This window comes from Mauremys mutica, chromosome 1 (assembly GCF_020497125.1).
Source record: "Mauremys mutica isolate MM-2020 ecotype Southern chromosome 1, ASM2049712v1, whole genome shotgun sequence".
In the NCBI taxonomy this organism is placed as follows: domain Eukaryota; kingdom Metazoa; phylum Chordata; order Testudines; family Geoemydidae; genus Mauremys; species Mauremys mutica.
Window position 1 is genome coordinate 205,919,653 of NC_059072.1, and position 15,472 is coordinate 205,935,124.

At 43.9% G+C, this 15,472-nt stretch overlaps 1 protein-coding gene across 1 annotated transcript in view; it reads right to left on the reverse strand.

The window, feature by feature from the left end:
- The window catches only part of RIPK4 (receptor interacting serine/threonine kinase 4), a 51,794-nt gene extending 42,625 nt beyond the window's left edge, over positions 1-9,169 (reverse strand). The window contains exon 1 of the mRNA XM_045012647.1: positions 9,089-9,169. The gene's annotated coding sequence lies outside the window, so the exon portion shown is untranslated. The remainder of the gene's footprint in view (positions 1-9,088) is intronic.
- Positions 9,170-15,472: the final 6,303 nt, after the last annotated feature.

Below are 15,472 nucleotides of genomic sequence, written 5' to 3' on the forward strand. Positions count from 1 at the left end.
TCAAAAACCAGAAGGAAATAAAAAGAACCCAATATTTTAAAATCTCCTTATTTTTAAGCCAATGCTGATTTGGGGAGTCTGACATTAATTTTTAATAATTCGGGTTGGTAATATTGTAACAGAGCATACAGTGTCACCCAGGGAATTTTGTTCACCCCTGATTCTGCAAAGATCTCCATGATGTATCCATCCATGAACAACAATTTGTTGGATTAGGTGTTTAAAAAATATATCAAGCTGAACAATGTTAAATCTTATTTAACTGGTCTTAGGTTTCATTAAAGCTTATTTTTAAAAAGTATCAATTTTGGCCAAATTTGATCTGCCAATGTCAGGTGAGAATGTTTAATGTTTTAAACCTCTTATTGCCAAGTACAATTTAGCCAAATTATATTGTAGATACTCTATCATTCATAAGATATCTCATCCATTACTTACCAAAACAGAACAGTTGTCATTGGTATGTCTGCATATACATTTCCTAGGACCAACCCCGTCATTTTAATCAAATTGTGGGTTTGGTTCAGCTGAGTTGTGACAAAAATAAATTGAGATGCACACAAAAATATAACGTTTTAATCATAATGGGACGAATCCTGGAGTTGTTGCTCATGACCTGATCCTGCAAAGATTCTGAGGAGCACCATTGACTTCAACAAGCATAAAGTTAAGCTCTTTTCTGATTAATTGAAGGCAATGGAAGTTTTGCCTGAGTAGTAAAACTGGGAACCAGACAGTAGCTGTCTCCTCTGAGTGCAGTCAAGGGGGTGGGATGCTAGGTGCCCCAACAGCCCCCATGGGAGAGCCAACCACAAACTTACACCAGTATAACCATGTCACTCTGGATTTGACAAATCTACTCCTCTGAGTGACATAGTTATACCAACCTAACCCACCATGTAGACAGCACTGTCAACAGGAGAAGCTCTCCCATCAACGTACAAGCATCTTCACTAAAGTGCTACAGTGACCCAGTGGCAGCTTTTTAAATGTAGAACTGCCCTCAGTCAGTCTCTGGGCTTTCCTGAGGGCAGAGACTGATCAGCTCCTTGTATCTTTCTCCTGACCACGGGACAAGGGGTAGGAAGCAGGGCCATGCTCAATCCAGCCGGGGAGAATATGCTACACCCCGAAGGAGTACAGCAGAGGGCGTGTTTTCATCGCTTGCTTAGTCACTGGGGACAAAGGGCTAGATCCCCAAAGGGACTTAGGTGGTGTTGCAACACTGCATGGGAGGACAAAGCAGGAGCCTCCCTATAACCTTTAGCCCAGTAGTTGGTCTATTCACTGAGGACGTAGGAGATCCTGGTTCAGTCCCTCCTGCTGCCTGATAAGGAGACAGGAACTGAATAAGGACCTCCCACTCTCAGGTGAATGCCTAACCACTGGACTACCAGAGTGAGTTTTGCTCTGCCTCAGTTAAAGAGGAATGGCTTCAAGAAGAGAGACTGAGACCATGTCTACACTAACATTGGCAAAACTTATCACTCAGAGGTGTGAAAAAACCCCAACACACCCCTGAGCAACATATGCAAGCAACACTTAGGTGCTCGTCTGCACAGAGCTATGTTGGTGGGAGACGCTGTCCCACCAACATAGCTACCGCTGCTTGTTGAGCTGGTTTTATGATGTTGATGGGAGAGTTCTCTCCCATCCGCATAATGCAGGTACATGAGTGCTCTTACGGTAGCACAGCTGCATCAGTACAGCTGTGCCACTGTATGCTTGTAAGCGTAGACATGGCCTGAGAAACCCCCACAATCAGCGTATCCCATACCTCCATGGTTGGGGCACTCACCTGGGAAGCAGGGAACCCTGTTCAAATCCCTTCTCACCAGGGAAATTGAACTGGGGTCCACAGGCACTGACTTTCATTTTTCTGGGTGGGTGCTCCACCCCCACTCCATCCTGAGATCCTGCCCCAATCTGCCCCTCCCTCTTCCTAAGGCCCCACCCTTGTTACACCTCTTCCTGCCCCTGCTCACCCCTGAACAGCTCCAGAGCACCCACAGAGTCACTGCTTAGGCTAGGATCTCCCACATCCCAGGTGAGTTCTCTAACCACCAGCCTAAAGGTTATTGTGGGGGGGGGGGTCTTGCCTCCTCCCCCCAGCTGTTGTGTGTGGAGCTAGGTATGCCCCACAAGCAAGGTACGTGGAGGCACACCTATCTTCCCCTGATTTGATGATTGCAGTGGGGTTTAGGAAGGAGACTGAGAATATGTACTGCTACCTTGGGCAGTCTTCCACATGCCTGAGGCAGAAATGTAGGTGCCTAGAGAACTGTTATAGCAAAAACTTAGGTGCCAAGAGAGTTTAGGCACCTAGAGTTAGGTGGCAGCCACGCAGGAGTTTTGTGGATTGCAGTGGTGCTTAAATCTGGCCCTTAAGCACCCAAGTGCCTTTGCAGATCTAGTCCTAGTTCTCTCACTCATATTGTTAAACTCAATGCCATCCCAGTGCAGGGTTGTGGCAAAAAGTTACCAGTAGGCCCAACTAAAGTCCTCAGAAACTGGCTACCGATTTGGTTATTCTTCAAAATGTCCTGCTTTGTTTTCAGTTAAAAAAAACAAGGGTCTGTTCAAGTGACAGCAAAGGTTTTATATCCGTCTCACACACCCACCCCTCTCTCATGGAGGGGTAATCTCCAGATCCAGCAGGGATATTATCTTGCAAAAATATCTCATTGGAAAAAAACCTGATTGGCAAAGGGCCAAATCTGGTCTCTACTCAAGCAACACTCACTGAGAGTATGGATGTTGTGCTGGAGGAAGGGCAAATACTGTGGGATTTGACCCAAAGGGATGAAGGAAAAGAAATGAGGCAGTAGCCTTAATCCAAGCAGGGATTATCTGAGATATTGCGGGTGGAGGGAGGCAGTCTGCAACCTTTGTTATAGATTCTCTTTACTGTGGTGCTCTGCACATGAAAAATATACGAGGTGTGAAGGTCACATGATACAGGGCAACACTCAATGTGCAAAGTCATCTCACAAAACAAATCTCTGATTTTTAAAGTGAATACCAAACTATTGAGGCTATTGTTCTGGCAGCTAGTATTTGAACTATTTAATCTGGCAAATTAAATATCAAACAGAAAATGCATGCTAAATCTATTAATTAGGGATAGCAGCCCAGTAGTCACCCAAATGATTCAGGAACATCAAGTTTGGGATTTAAGGGCTTGTCTATACACAGAGTAGTTCTTGACTAACTCCATGTGTGATATGCTCATTCTGAAATGGCAATGCCTTGTTTCTGTGGCAGGACCCTAATATTGAACCCAGGCCCCCATCCCTAGCCTCCATGTCAGAGCGGTAACACTTTGCTTCTCCCCTTGATCAGCAGCATTAATGCTAAAGGTCTACAGCACCACAGCAGCCGAGCCCCTGATTGAACGGGCAGAAAGCATTGCCAGTGGATACCTGGATTATACAAAGTCCCAGCAGGCAGAGGAAGTTCTCTGAGCAACAGGCCATTGCTGCCCAGACCTCCTTGTTGCCCTGCTGTCTTGCCTGACTGTGCCTTGCCAGCTTGACTGACCTTGTCTCCTTGTCCTGCAACCTGGCCACTGACCCCTGTGAGAATTCCAACCATTGCCCCAGACTGCCTTTAATACCAGCTGATCTCCCAGCTTCCAGACCACGTGCACACCACTTGACCATGGCTCCAGATTGACTCTATCCTGCTTTGGCCACTGGGCGTTATATCCTGTTACTTTCACAGCATCTAGACAAAGACATTGGATAAAAACCAATACTTTTGCTGGACACTTGCAACATAACAATACTAATTACTTAGAATTCAGAACAACACCTGAAAACCCCAAAACAGAGAGAGAGAAAACAGCCTGCTCTCCAATGCAGGGAAACATCAGTCCCCATGCTTTAAACTCTCTTTCCAGACTGTGTGTTGGGCAAACTTTGCTACAAAGCCTCTAACCTGCAAATAGGACCCAGAAACCCCTCCTCTCTTAACATAATAGCTTGTAATTCTAACCGTCCACAATACTCCACAGTTCCTGCTTGGCTTAATAGTTGGGTTAGTCCTGCTTAGATTAAGAGTTAATCAGGAACAAATTCATGTGTAGACAAGCTGTTATCCAGCCTATGCGTTACTCTTGCCCTCCCTCCTATTGTTTGTTGGGCTAACTTGTTTCTTGTCTTGAATTGGACCACAGTCATGGAATCAGATCAGCACAGGTAGACATTTGTGCCCTCAGAGAGCCCCAGTAAGTCAGAGCAATTTGCAGAATCAGGGGCTTAGACTGTACACTCTTTGTGCAGCACCTAGTACAATGGGGCCTGTGGGCCCCACTCCAATAATAATAAAGTAATATACAAACATTTGCCTGACTGGAATAATTGAGAACATTGTTAGAACTAAGCTAGTTACGATATTTTAGCAAAAATACGAGTTAACTGGGGGGGGGGGGGAATCCATCCAGATGCACTTAGCTGAGAGCTAAGGAATGGCATACTGCAGTAGTGAAGGGTCAAAATCATGGAACAGGTCCTCAAGGAATCAATTCTGAACCACTTAAAGGAGGGGAAAGTGATCAGGAACAGTCAGCATGGATTCTCCAAGGGCAAGTCATGCCTGACTAACCTAATTGCCTTCTATGATGAGATAACCGGATCTGTGGATGAGGGGAAAGCAGTGGATATGCTATTTCTGGACTTTAGCAAAGCTTTTGATACAGTCTCCCACAGTATTCTTGCCAGCAAGTTAAAGAAGTCTGGGCTGGATGAATGGACGGTAAGGTGGATAGAAAACTGGCTAGATGGTCGGGCTCAACGGGTAGTGATCAATGGTTCCATGTCTAGTTGGCAGCCGGTATCAAGTGGAGTGCCCCAAGGGTCGGTGCTGGGGCCGGTTTTGTTCAATATCTTCATTAACGATCAGGAGGATGGTGTGGACTGCACCCTTAGCAAGTTTGCAGATGACACTAAACTGGGAGGAGTGGTTGATATGCTGGAGGGTAGGGATAGAATACAGAGGGACCTAGACAAATTAGAGGATTGGGCCAAAAGAAATATGATGAGGTTCAACAAGGACAAGTGCAGAGTCCTGCATTTAGGACGGAAGAATCCCATGTACTGCTATAGACTAGGGACCGAATGGCTGGGCAGCAGTTCTGCAGAAAGGGACCTAGGTGTTACAGTGGACGAAAAGCTGAATATGAGTCAACAGTGTGCCCTTGTTGCCAAGAAGGCTAATGGCATTTTGGGTTGTATAAGTAGGGGCATTTCCAGCAGATCGAGGGATGTGATCATTCCCCTCTATTCAGCACTGGTGAGGCCTCATTTGGAGTACTGTGTCCAGTTTTGGGCCCCACACTACAAGAAGGATGTGGATAAATTGGAGAGAGTGCAGCGGAGGGCAACAAAAATGATTAGGGGGCTGGAGCACATGACTTATGAGGAGAGGCTGAGGGAACTGAGATTGTTTAGCCTGCAGAAGAGAAGAATGAGGGGGGATTTGATAGCTGCTTTCAACTACCTGAAAGGGGGTTCCAAAGAGGATGGATCTAGACTGTTCTCAGTGGTAGAAGATGACAGAACAAGGAGTAATGGTCTCAAGTTGCAGAGGGGGAGGTTTAGGTTGGACATTAGGAAAAACTTTTTCACTAGTAGGGTGGTGAAGCACTGGAATGGGTTACCTAGGGAGGTGGTGGAATCTCCTTCCTTAGAGGTTTTTAAGGTCAGGCTTGACAAAGCCCTGGCTGGGATGATTTAGTTGGGTTTGGTCCTGCTTTGAGCAGGGGGTTGGACTAGATGACCTCCTGAGGTCCCTTCCAACCCTGAGATTCTATGATTCTAAGGCCTAAAAAAGCAGCCACATGAAACCAGGTCCTGTCCATTCTGGGATCAGGTGCCTGCCAGCTCTAATCATGTTTAAACAGGAGTGTTGCTAACCAGGTTCCATCAGCATTTGTCTGATCAAAGCACAAAAGTCTTTTTCCGCAAAGAGCCATATTATAAAATCATGCCATTAGAACCCAGTTAGCATGACTCTGAACCCCATGCAACCAAAGCCCTAGAAAACCACTCATACACAGATTATTATGCACCAAAGCTGCTTTATTGTTAGCAGAAAGCTCTCTAAGGCCTGATCCTGCAAAAGCACCTGGTTAACTTTAGGGTGTGACAGTTACAGCCATTTCCTGCAATATCTTACTACATTAAGTTTGTGTAAAGTTGTGGGCCAGAGATTATATGTAAACCCATGGGGGAGGGTGATTGCAGTTCCCCAGGAACTTAGAACAGTGTGGAGTGATTAGGCAAATTCACTCAGGTTGTAACACCTCTAGAAAGGTACCACCACCTGGAGAGGTTCATGTATATTGGTTTGAAGTGGCTTCTGGATACCAACAGACAAAGAAAGGACTTTTGGATAAAGAGTTTAAATTGACTCAGGCCCTTCTTTCTGATCAAGCAAATGGAAAGGACTTTCTGTTCAAGGCAGATCCTGAATCCTTAATGAAGGGTTAGGAGGATGGACACTTGCCAGAACCTGAGGTTGGAGTGAGGGGTAGGTTCTTGCATTGTTTTTAAAATGTTCTTTGTAATGCTTTCACCTTAAGAATAAGTGTGCTTGCTTAGAAAGGCCTATGTGATAACTTATAACTGCTGGCAATTACAGCAGTTCATAGCCTTCGAAGAGAGAGCAAAGCACAGACACTGTCCTGTTTAAGCAGTCTGGCTTGCTGGGGAACTGCCAGCATAGGTAAGAAACTGTGCAGCCTTGAAATACCCATCAAGAAGGAGAAAGATGAAGGTCTCTGTCCCCAGAGAGGTGATGCCAGAGGAGCCAGAAACCTAGAGCAGATGCCCTTGCTGCACCACAGAGGTGAATACAGGTGCTGTTGCTCTGAACTGTGACATATGCACTGTGATAACTTTACACACTGTGAGGCTAAGCACAAGCAGGACTGGAGCCTAGAGTGCCAAATAATTTTGTGTGCCCTGATTAATCAAGATTCATACTCCATAACATTACTAGTAAGCAATTACATTATAATTAGCAAGGAAAATTCCTCTACCTTACTCCTTACAACACATTTGTATTTCACTGTATCCAAAAATAAAAAGTGATCTAACACTGTTCTGCCTCAACTGACTTATTTATTCCCATATTGGCTTTATCTTGAAGATCATGATGGGTGAGTTAGTTGTATAATATTGTTTCTTCCTAAATAAAAGCCACAGTAGACAGCTTCGTCCTGGTTTCTGGGTGGGGAACAGATGATGGTATGTGCCAGTGAAGGTTTCAAATAAGAGCACAGAGATGCTATTTTTTGCCACCTAAAAGGGAGCATTTTAGTCTTTTGGCAATTTCATATGTACAATGTAAATATTTGCATGTCTTAGATGAGCATATCATCCTTTAACAAACACTTCACATGGCATTTTGCTGATAGGAAAGGGTACCCTTAACACCTAAGTAATGCACAGGAACTCTTTGGCCTTAAAGCACTGGAATTTTCCAGGATGCCAAACAAGTGAATTCTTTAGGGAGGGGAGGAAAAGGTACATTCACTACCTCTAAAGTGACAGTAGAGCTACCTCACTGCAGTCTGGCCATGGTTCTAGAACTCAGAAAGCCACCACGTACGCTGTCAAACTAGCTACTACCTCCAAATTGGCCCTTTTTGGCAATGACCCTGGGAGATAGGACAAGAGTTCCACATGAGTCTGGATCTCCTAGGTAACCTGTTGAAATGTCCACTCACTGAGGGCCCTAGCTCCTTACAGCAGCCTGATAATGAGCAGAGGCATTTGAAATCAAAGGTGCAAAAAAAGCCTGGGAACTTGATTTGGGCACTTTCTGCCATTTAATATTTTGTACATTAACTTTTTTCTTTTGAAGAAAAGCTTATGAATCTAGAACAACGTTCCAGGAATCTCACTCTGAAGCCTAAAATGCCAGCTGAGTCAGTGTGAAGTGATGGAAACAGCTGCAAGCAGGGTTGAGAGCTCTTTGTGTTCAGAGCATCACCAGGTTGGTTCATCACTGGGTTTCACTATCTGTTAACATCCAGTTTTTAAGTTCTCAGCCATTTTCACTTTATGAATTACACCTGTGCAGTGTACAGCTACAGTAAGGCAGGTATCCATGCTATGCAAAAGTCTCAGACCATTGTGACATGAGAGGTAACTCAGCCAATCACCACCCATATGCTAGGTGGAGGCTAGTTTCATCTGTTGCATGAGGGAGACTGTTCTTCAGAATCACCCACACAGCAGCAATACAGCCCAGGGCTGCCTGGGGGTGGGGGGCAAGTGGGGCAATTTGCCCCAGGCCCCACAGGGGCCCCCATGAGAATACAGTATTCTATAGTATTGCAACTTTTTTTTAATGGAAGGGGCCCTCAAAATTGCTTTTCCCCAGGCCCCCTGAATCCTCTGGGCAGCCCTGACACAGCCAGCACACATGATAATTCAAAAGACACATAGCCCCTCACTGCAGCACACAGCCCTCAATGTCCATCCACACAACACAGCCCGCCCACACTCATGTAACCCCAACTATCACTCTGGAGCCTACTCCGTCTGTTGGGTCAGTGTGAAGCAATAGAAGCAGCTACACACATGGTTGAGCTCTTTGTTTATTTAGAATCCCTCCATGTTCAATCATCACTGGTATTCACAATTTATTACCATTCAGCTGTTAATTTCTCAGCCAAGTTACACCTGTGGGACAGCACAAGAGTTAAGTCATAGGTGACTTCAGTACTTCTGAGACATGCCCCACTGACAGCACAGGAGAAAAGAGCTGCCTCCCACAGAATAGGCACAGCAGGGGCAGCAGCACTGTAAGTGAGGCTCCCTAAGGTGACCAGACAGCAAGTGTGAAAAATCAGGACAGAGGTGGAGCGGGGATAATAGCAGTCTATATAAGAAAAAGACCCAAAAATCAGGACTGTCCCTATAAAACCAGGACATCTGGTCACCCTAAGACTTCCAAGCAGTACCACGGGCTACCAGCACACAGTCATCTCTATCTACTTGTTTAAAATTCACTCACGAAACAAAATTCCAGCTTCTGATAGAGTTATAAATGAGTTGACCAGCCCCTTAGCTCTTACCTCAGAGCCTGGGTGAGTAAAAGGGCTCCTGATGATCAGTTCTTAGAGGGTCAGCTAGCAGCTGTGCTGCTCAGAACTGACTCCCTTAGAACCCTCTCAGAGTCAGCAACCCCCCACACAAAAAAGTCTTCAGCTCTCTTATAAACTGCTTGAGGTGCCCTACCCATGCCAGGTGTTTCAAACTGGCTCATTTAGCAAGCCTGCTCCAGGTCTCCTGCAGGCAGATCTCTCACAAGTCCCTTTAGAAAATGTGTCCTGATTTATTTTAATTGCTGTTTTTCTATATAGAAGTGTATAGAAATAAGTTGACTGATTGTCTGACTATAATGGAGAAATAGTGCAAAGGACTGTGTACAAAATGCTAAGTACCCAAAATAAACATACTGAGAAAGAGAGCGAGAGAGAGAAAGCAACTACAACAGTTAAGCCCCTGATCTTGCAAGCACTTTTAAATGTGCTTAATTTTACTAGTGAGATTTAAATTAAGCACATGTCTATGTGTTTGCAGGATTGGAGCCGAATTTCTTTCAGCTCTAGTCATCTCAAAGGTTACTTGTAACTATAGCAGGTACAGTATTTTCACACAAGTGTTTTTTTCAAGCTGATGTCCCTGTAATAACTATAGGTGTCAATTAAAGAAACTTTCATCCTGGGGATGATACATGAGCATGTGTTTGCTGGACTGGCAGCTAGACCTTGATGTATATTTAACTTGCACAAACAGTACTTATTCAGCACATTATGTTAGCTTTCCCTAACCCTGACAGGACTCATTTATTGTCACATGGAAAAATGGATTTGGAAAACTTTCTCCAGTGTGTTTCTCCACCCTCTATTTCTCCACCTTCCCACTTGCTGTGGCTATTGCAAAGAAATCTCACTCCCTTAGTTGTGTTCCATTGTCACTGACTTACATTTCCAAGTCATGCCGAAAAACAAGATTTTGTACTGCACTTCAACCTTTTCTTTCAGGATGGTTCTCCTTTAAATATTACTCAATATACACGGAATAAAACAATCTGAAGTTTCTATGATTTCAGCTCTGCCCTATGCATCAAAGATCTGTGATATTGGGCTGCTATACTGTACTGTAAAACAGAATAGCAGATATGGAACTACATGACCTTATAGTCCAAACCAATATATTGTTATACACAATTTGGTCAAAAGTAGCCACAGATTTTGGGTGCCCAACGTGTGACACCTTGGGTACCCATACATGCAGAGTACTCACATCTCCAGGTTAAGGCCCCAGTCCTGCAAACATTTATGCACATGCTCAGCTTTCCACGTACTTAACAATCCCCTTAAATTAAAGTCAAGTAAAGATTTTAATTGAACTGCTCACCCTGTGTAAAGAAAAGCAAGTGCATGTATCTTTGTAGGTTCAGGGAGTAAGTTAATGGAAGCTGTCTGTGCTCAGCATCCTGAAAACCATGTCCTATATGTTTCAGCTTGAGCACCCAAAAACTGAGGCATAAGATATCAATGACTGGTTTTGAAAATGTGAGGACCTTTATAGGCATTTTGATTGTGCTTTTCACTGTAATATTTGAACAAATAAAGCTGAAAGTAGGGAAATATGTTAGAGGTGCGGAAACTGAGGCACAGTTGGTGCAATCCACAAAGGTACTTAGGTGCCTAAGTCTTGTTTTCAGACACCACTGAAATCCACAAAAGTCCTGCTTGGTTGCCACCTATCCCTGTAGGCAACTAAATTCACTTGGTGCCTGTGTTTTTCCCTTTATAAATGTTCACTGCAGCTTCACTCTAGGTGCCAGGGAGCCTATCTTCTGCCTGAGCATACACTCTACTGCCTCATCATAATCATCCGGTCACCTATCTCCTAAGCCGTAGAGCCACTCACTCACTGGGATAAATAGGCATTTGGCTGCCCAAGACTCGTGGGTGGGGCCTGATTTGGTAGGCAACTTCTAAGCATGCCTTCCAGATAGATTGTCTCAGGTGAGGTCACACAAAAGCAAGTTCACCTGAGAGATAGCCAAGCCCTGTTCAAATCCCTTCTCCCACTTAGGAGAAGGGGGAACTTGAACTGGGGGGGCTCCCACATCCTGGGTGAATAGCCTATCCCCTAGAGGGCTATAACAGAGCTACTCCTCTCTCCCAATCATTTTGTTTCAGGCCCCATAGGGAACATAAGCTGCTGAAGGCCTATCTTCCCCCAGTTCCCGGCACCCTGGACTTATGCACCTATATCTGAGAGAGGGGCAGAGCTTGGTGCACACCCCTCTCACCAGCATCTCCCATCGGCTACCTTAAGCAGCTCCCCACCTAGTGTGCTGGCTTTGTGGATCAGAGTGTGAAGCCTCTATCCCCATTCATTGTATAGGGAGCCTAGGCTCCTCATTCAGGCTTTGTGGATCGCAGTGGTGTTCTTGTGATTTTCTAGACAACTAAAAGTTAGGGTCTGCAACGCTCAGCATTCATGGATCCCACCCAGAATGATTTGCTCCAGATCACAGGGGCAGCCTGTGTCAGAACCGGAACAGAACGCTCCAGCTTTCTATTCCTATGCCTGACTCAGTAGACCATTCTTCCTCTTCATTTGCTTAACTTAATCCAGCACAGAAAAGATGGACTTGCCCAACAGTCTGGTATTCTATTAAAATGACTGTTGCAACACTAACATACCATGAACCAAAAAAAGGGAAAGCTCGTTCAAACATAGTAATGACTGCAAACAGCATAGTTACGCCAATATAAAGGAGTGTGACCTAGAGCAAGATCAGTATAAAAAAAGGGAATGAATAGTCACACTTGGGTCTCCCCCAGAATCTATTGTCACCACGTAATTGATGACCTAGCAACAACTGATGTTTTGTAGTAAGAGGGTAAATGTTTCTATGCTTTAGCATACAAAGAATGCTTTGAACTTTATTTAGTACACCTCAATTTTATGTAATTATATTCAAAGAACAGTAACATTGCAAAGTCAAGCACTCAGAAGTTCAGGAATGCCAGAAATAGTGCACTGAATGAGGCAGAGGTTCTGTAGCAAAAATTATAGGTGATCACATAATTAAGGTTGCACAAGCAACTCTAATTCTGGCATTTCCTAACTTTTAAGTGCTTGACTTTGCAACCTTATAGTCTTTGAACTTGTTGTTTCAAATGTTATTTCCAAATTTTTATTTTTTTTTAAAAAGCAACAACAAAAAAATCCATTGTGTGAAAACATATTGACCTCTGCATGGGTCATCAGCAGAATTGGAACCTTTAGATCCACAGCACAAATTCTACCCCTTGAGCTAAAGGAGCAACTAGTAGTAGTAGTAGTAGTAGTATGTTGACATTTTCTACATGGACCAATCACTAGAGAAGGGCTGAGATGCACATTTTATCAGTGGGTTTCATACCCATTTGTTGACAACAGAAGAATGGTGAGATTGGAGAATTCTGGTTTTGGAGGTGAGTATTCTCTAGTGGTACAGACTAGACCCTTCTTACCACCATTTCTCCACCGCCTCCATCAAAACTGACCCTTTCTTTCTTTCTCCCCTCCAGCCTGTTCCTGTCCCAGCCCTCTCCAAGCAGCCCCTTTCTGCCCACACCCTCACCCAAAGCTCCTGTCTTGGTTTTCCCTTTCCTGGCTCACTCCACTCTCTCCTCCCACCCCCACAAAAATTTCTCTTCACCCCTCTGCAGTCCAGTTAGGCTGCATCCTTCACCCCCATTCTCCTGGGCACCAAAAAGGCAGGTATCAAGAGCACAGGAGAGAGTTTCTGTGCTCTCAGTTCTTGTGCCAGTCACCACAATAGTTTCTGCAGCCAGAAATAGTAATTTCAGGGAAAGTTCTACTCAGCCCTGCAGCCTTGGGAAGGAGCATGTTCCATCACTTTCTGGGAATAAAGCATGCTCAGTACAGACAGAATCTTCTGAGAATTTAGCTGCAAAATTCCAATAAACCTCTACTGACCATGTATGAATTGTGATTTTTTTTTAGAGGCTTATCATTTGGCCAAATGGGCAGATTTCCATGGGGATGGCAAAAGGCACATCCCTGACACCAGGCAGACGCCGCTGCCAATTTTCAAATCCATGCTTTTAAATTAAACAGTTGTAATAATACGTATAATATGAAGAAAACATTGTGTTTTTTCCTAACTGCATTCTTAGAAAGAGCTGGACTATTTTTGCTGATATTTTCCCCCCCAAATCAGGCAAAGGTAGACATCTAGCATGAGAAATTTCAGTCAGAACTATTAACATTTGGCAAACATATAAACTACTCAAATCAGGACCTTATAATGGAAAGTGTTAGGAAACCTTAACTATGTGTCACTACTGGCTCCGCCCACAATAACATGATCCTCAGATGAAGGGGGAACCTATAAAAGTGCAAAATATGAATAAAATAAAACACATGAATATTAAAATAAATAACTGAAAACCAAAGTCGTTTCTATAGTATTAAGAAAAAATGTGTGGCTCCCCCATCCCCACTGAGCTCCTCAAGCCCCTGAGTAAAGATTGCTGCTCTTCTACTAACTCAGTCTTGCTGCTTTCTGGCAGGTGTAACCATCTCATGGTGCATTTCCTCCTTCTGCAAGGTGAGCAGGAGGGCATCTAATGAGTTTGGTTTGTACTGTTTGTCCGTCAGTACTGCGGCGCTGGTGAGCTGGCTTTTCCTTTATCTCCTCAAAGCCAAGGGCACAGTCCTGTGGCACTGACGTCCGTTAAAGCTAAAAGGCCAGATCCTCAGCTAGTATACATTTCCATAGATGCATAGACTTCAACCGTGCTATGCCAGTTTACATTGACTGATGAAATGACTCCATTAGAACAGGATCTGGCCCTAAGTGAATCATGGCCATCTCATACCTGATATGTGGGAGTAAAGCAGCAGTTTTTCAGCCAGGGTCTCACACAGCATATCACATGATTTTACATTTCTAACAAAGCTTTTCCTCGCTAAGAAATAGCTGCTTAAAACATTTATTAAATTATCTTGTTTTATTTTTTTATATAATATAAAATGTGTGTGTGTGTGTGTGTATATATATATATATATATATATACATACACATACACACACACACACACACACAGACTGCACAGAACATTGCATAACACCAAACTAATGGCAAGATTTGGGTTATCATGAGCATTCAGTACACTTGCACCCTCTACAGGCCCCTCCAGGAAACGGCAACCTTTTATAGCCTCCAATTATATTTAATACAGCTGCGAAACCTAAGAAGAAAACAACTTGAAAGTAAAGGCTAAACAGGAACTAATTACAAAGACCAGAGCATTCCTGGTGACTTTACTTTTCAGGTTTTTCGGACTGAATGACTAACACATAGGTTTTGCAGTTTGGAATCACAACACTGTAGTGAAATTGAAATTAAAAAGCTTTTTTTTCACTGAAGAGCTTTAAAAAAAAAAGCAGAATCACATTTTATATTATATTTTGTTTTGCATAGTGCAAACAGGTGCACACACAGCTGAAAACAAAACCAATAAACCCTGAAAACCATCTTGCCTATCAACTGGATCTAAGTACTGGTACACATGAGCAGTAAGAATAAGCAGTGTAAACAAAGCCTCTTGATCTGCACAGGAATTAGTATATGAACATATTATTAAGCTAGAGAATTACAAATCTGATTTGAAAACAAATTTCACTTTCAGCTTTCTGAGGCCCCAGTCCTGCAAACATGCATATGATTAATTTTACCACCATGAATAGTGAAGTTAAACATGTGTATAACTATTTGCAGGATGGGGGGAGTATGGTGTAATTAATGAAGTAACTAAAGGAGGAAATAAAAGTATGGATTTTCAAAGGGATGATTTCCCTTTGAAAAAACTTGTCATTGCATGGTTGCTGATCTAACAGAATTGTTATACCTTCCAACAGTACATTTAATAGGATCACTAACTATTAGCAATTCCTGCAGGCTTATAATATACAGTGAGTTTGTAGACTAACTACTCCACTACATGCATTCATCCTATTACTTGTCTCATGCAGAAGCAGCTGTAGCATGGGTTCAGTTGCACCCACAGAAATCAGGCCCAGATTATCCAGTTACACAGGACCCATCTCAGGTTTGGTCTGCTGCCTTTCCATCATGAGAACGTGGGGAGGGACTTGCCTGGCCCAGCTGGGCCCTGATCTCATTGTTGCTGCTGCTGGCATCACCACACCCAGCCGAGGCAATCCACCAAGCCAATAGCCCAGAGGTAAGAGTGAGGTTTGGGACACCACTCCCAACAACACTGCTGGAGCTCAGGAATAAGCAGGGCTGAAAGTGGCTCCTGGCCACGTACAGGGCAGAGCCCTCCCATCCCCATGGGGAGGGTTATGACCCCCTTGCTCCACAGGGAGAGCAGCAACTCCACAGATTAGATGAATTT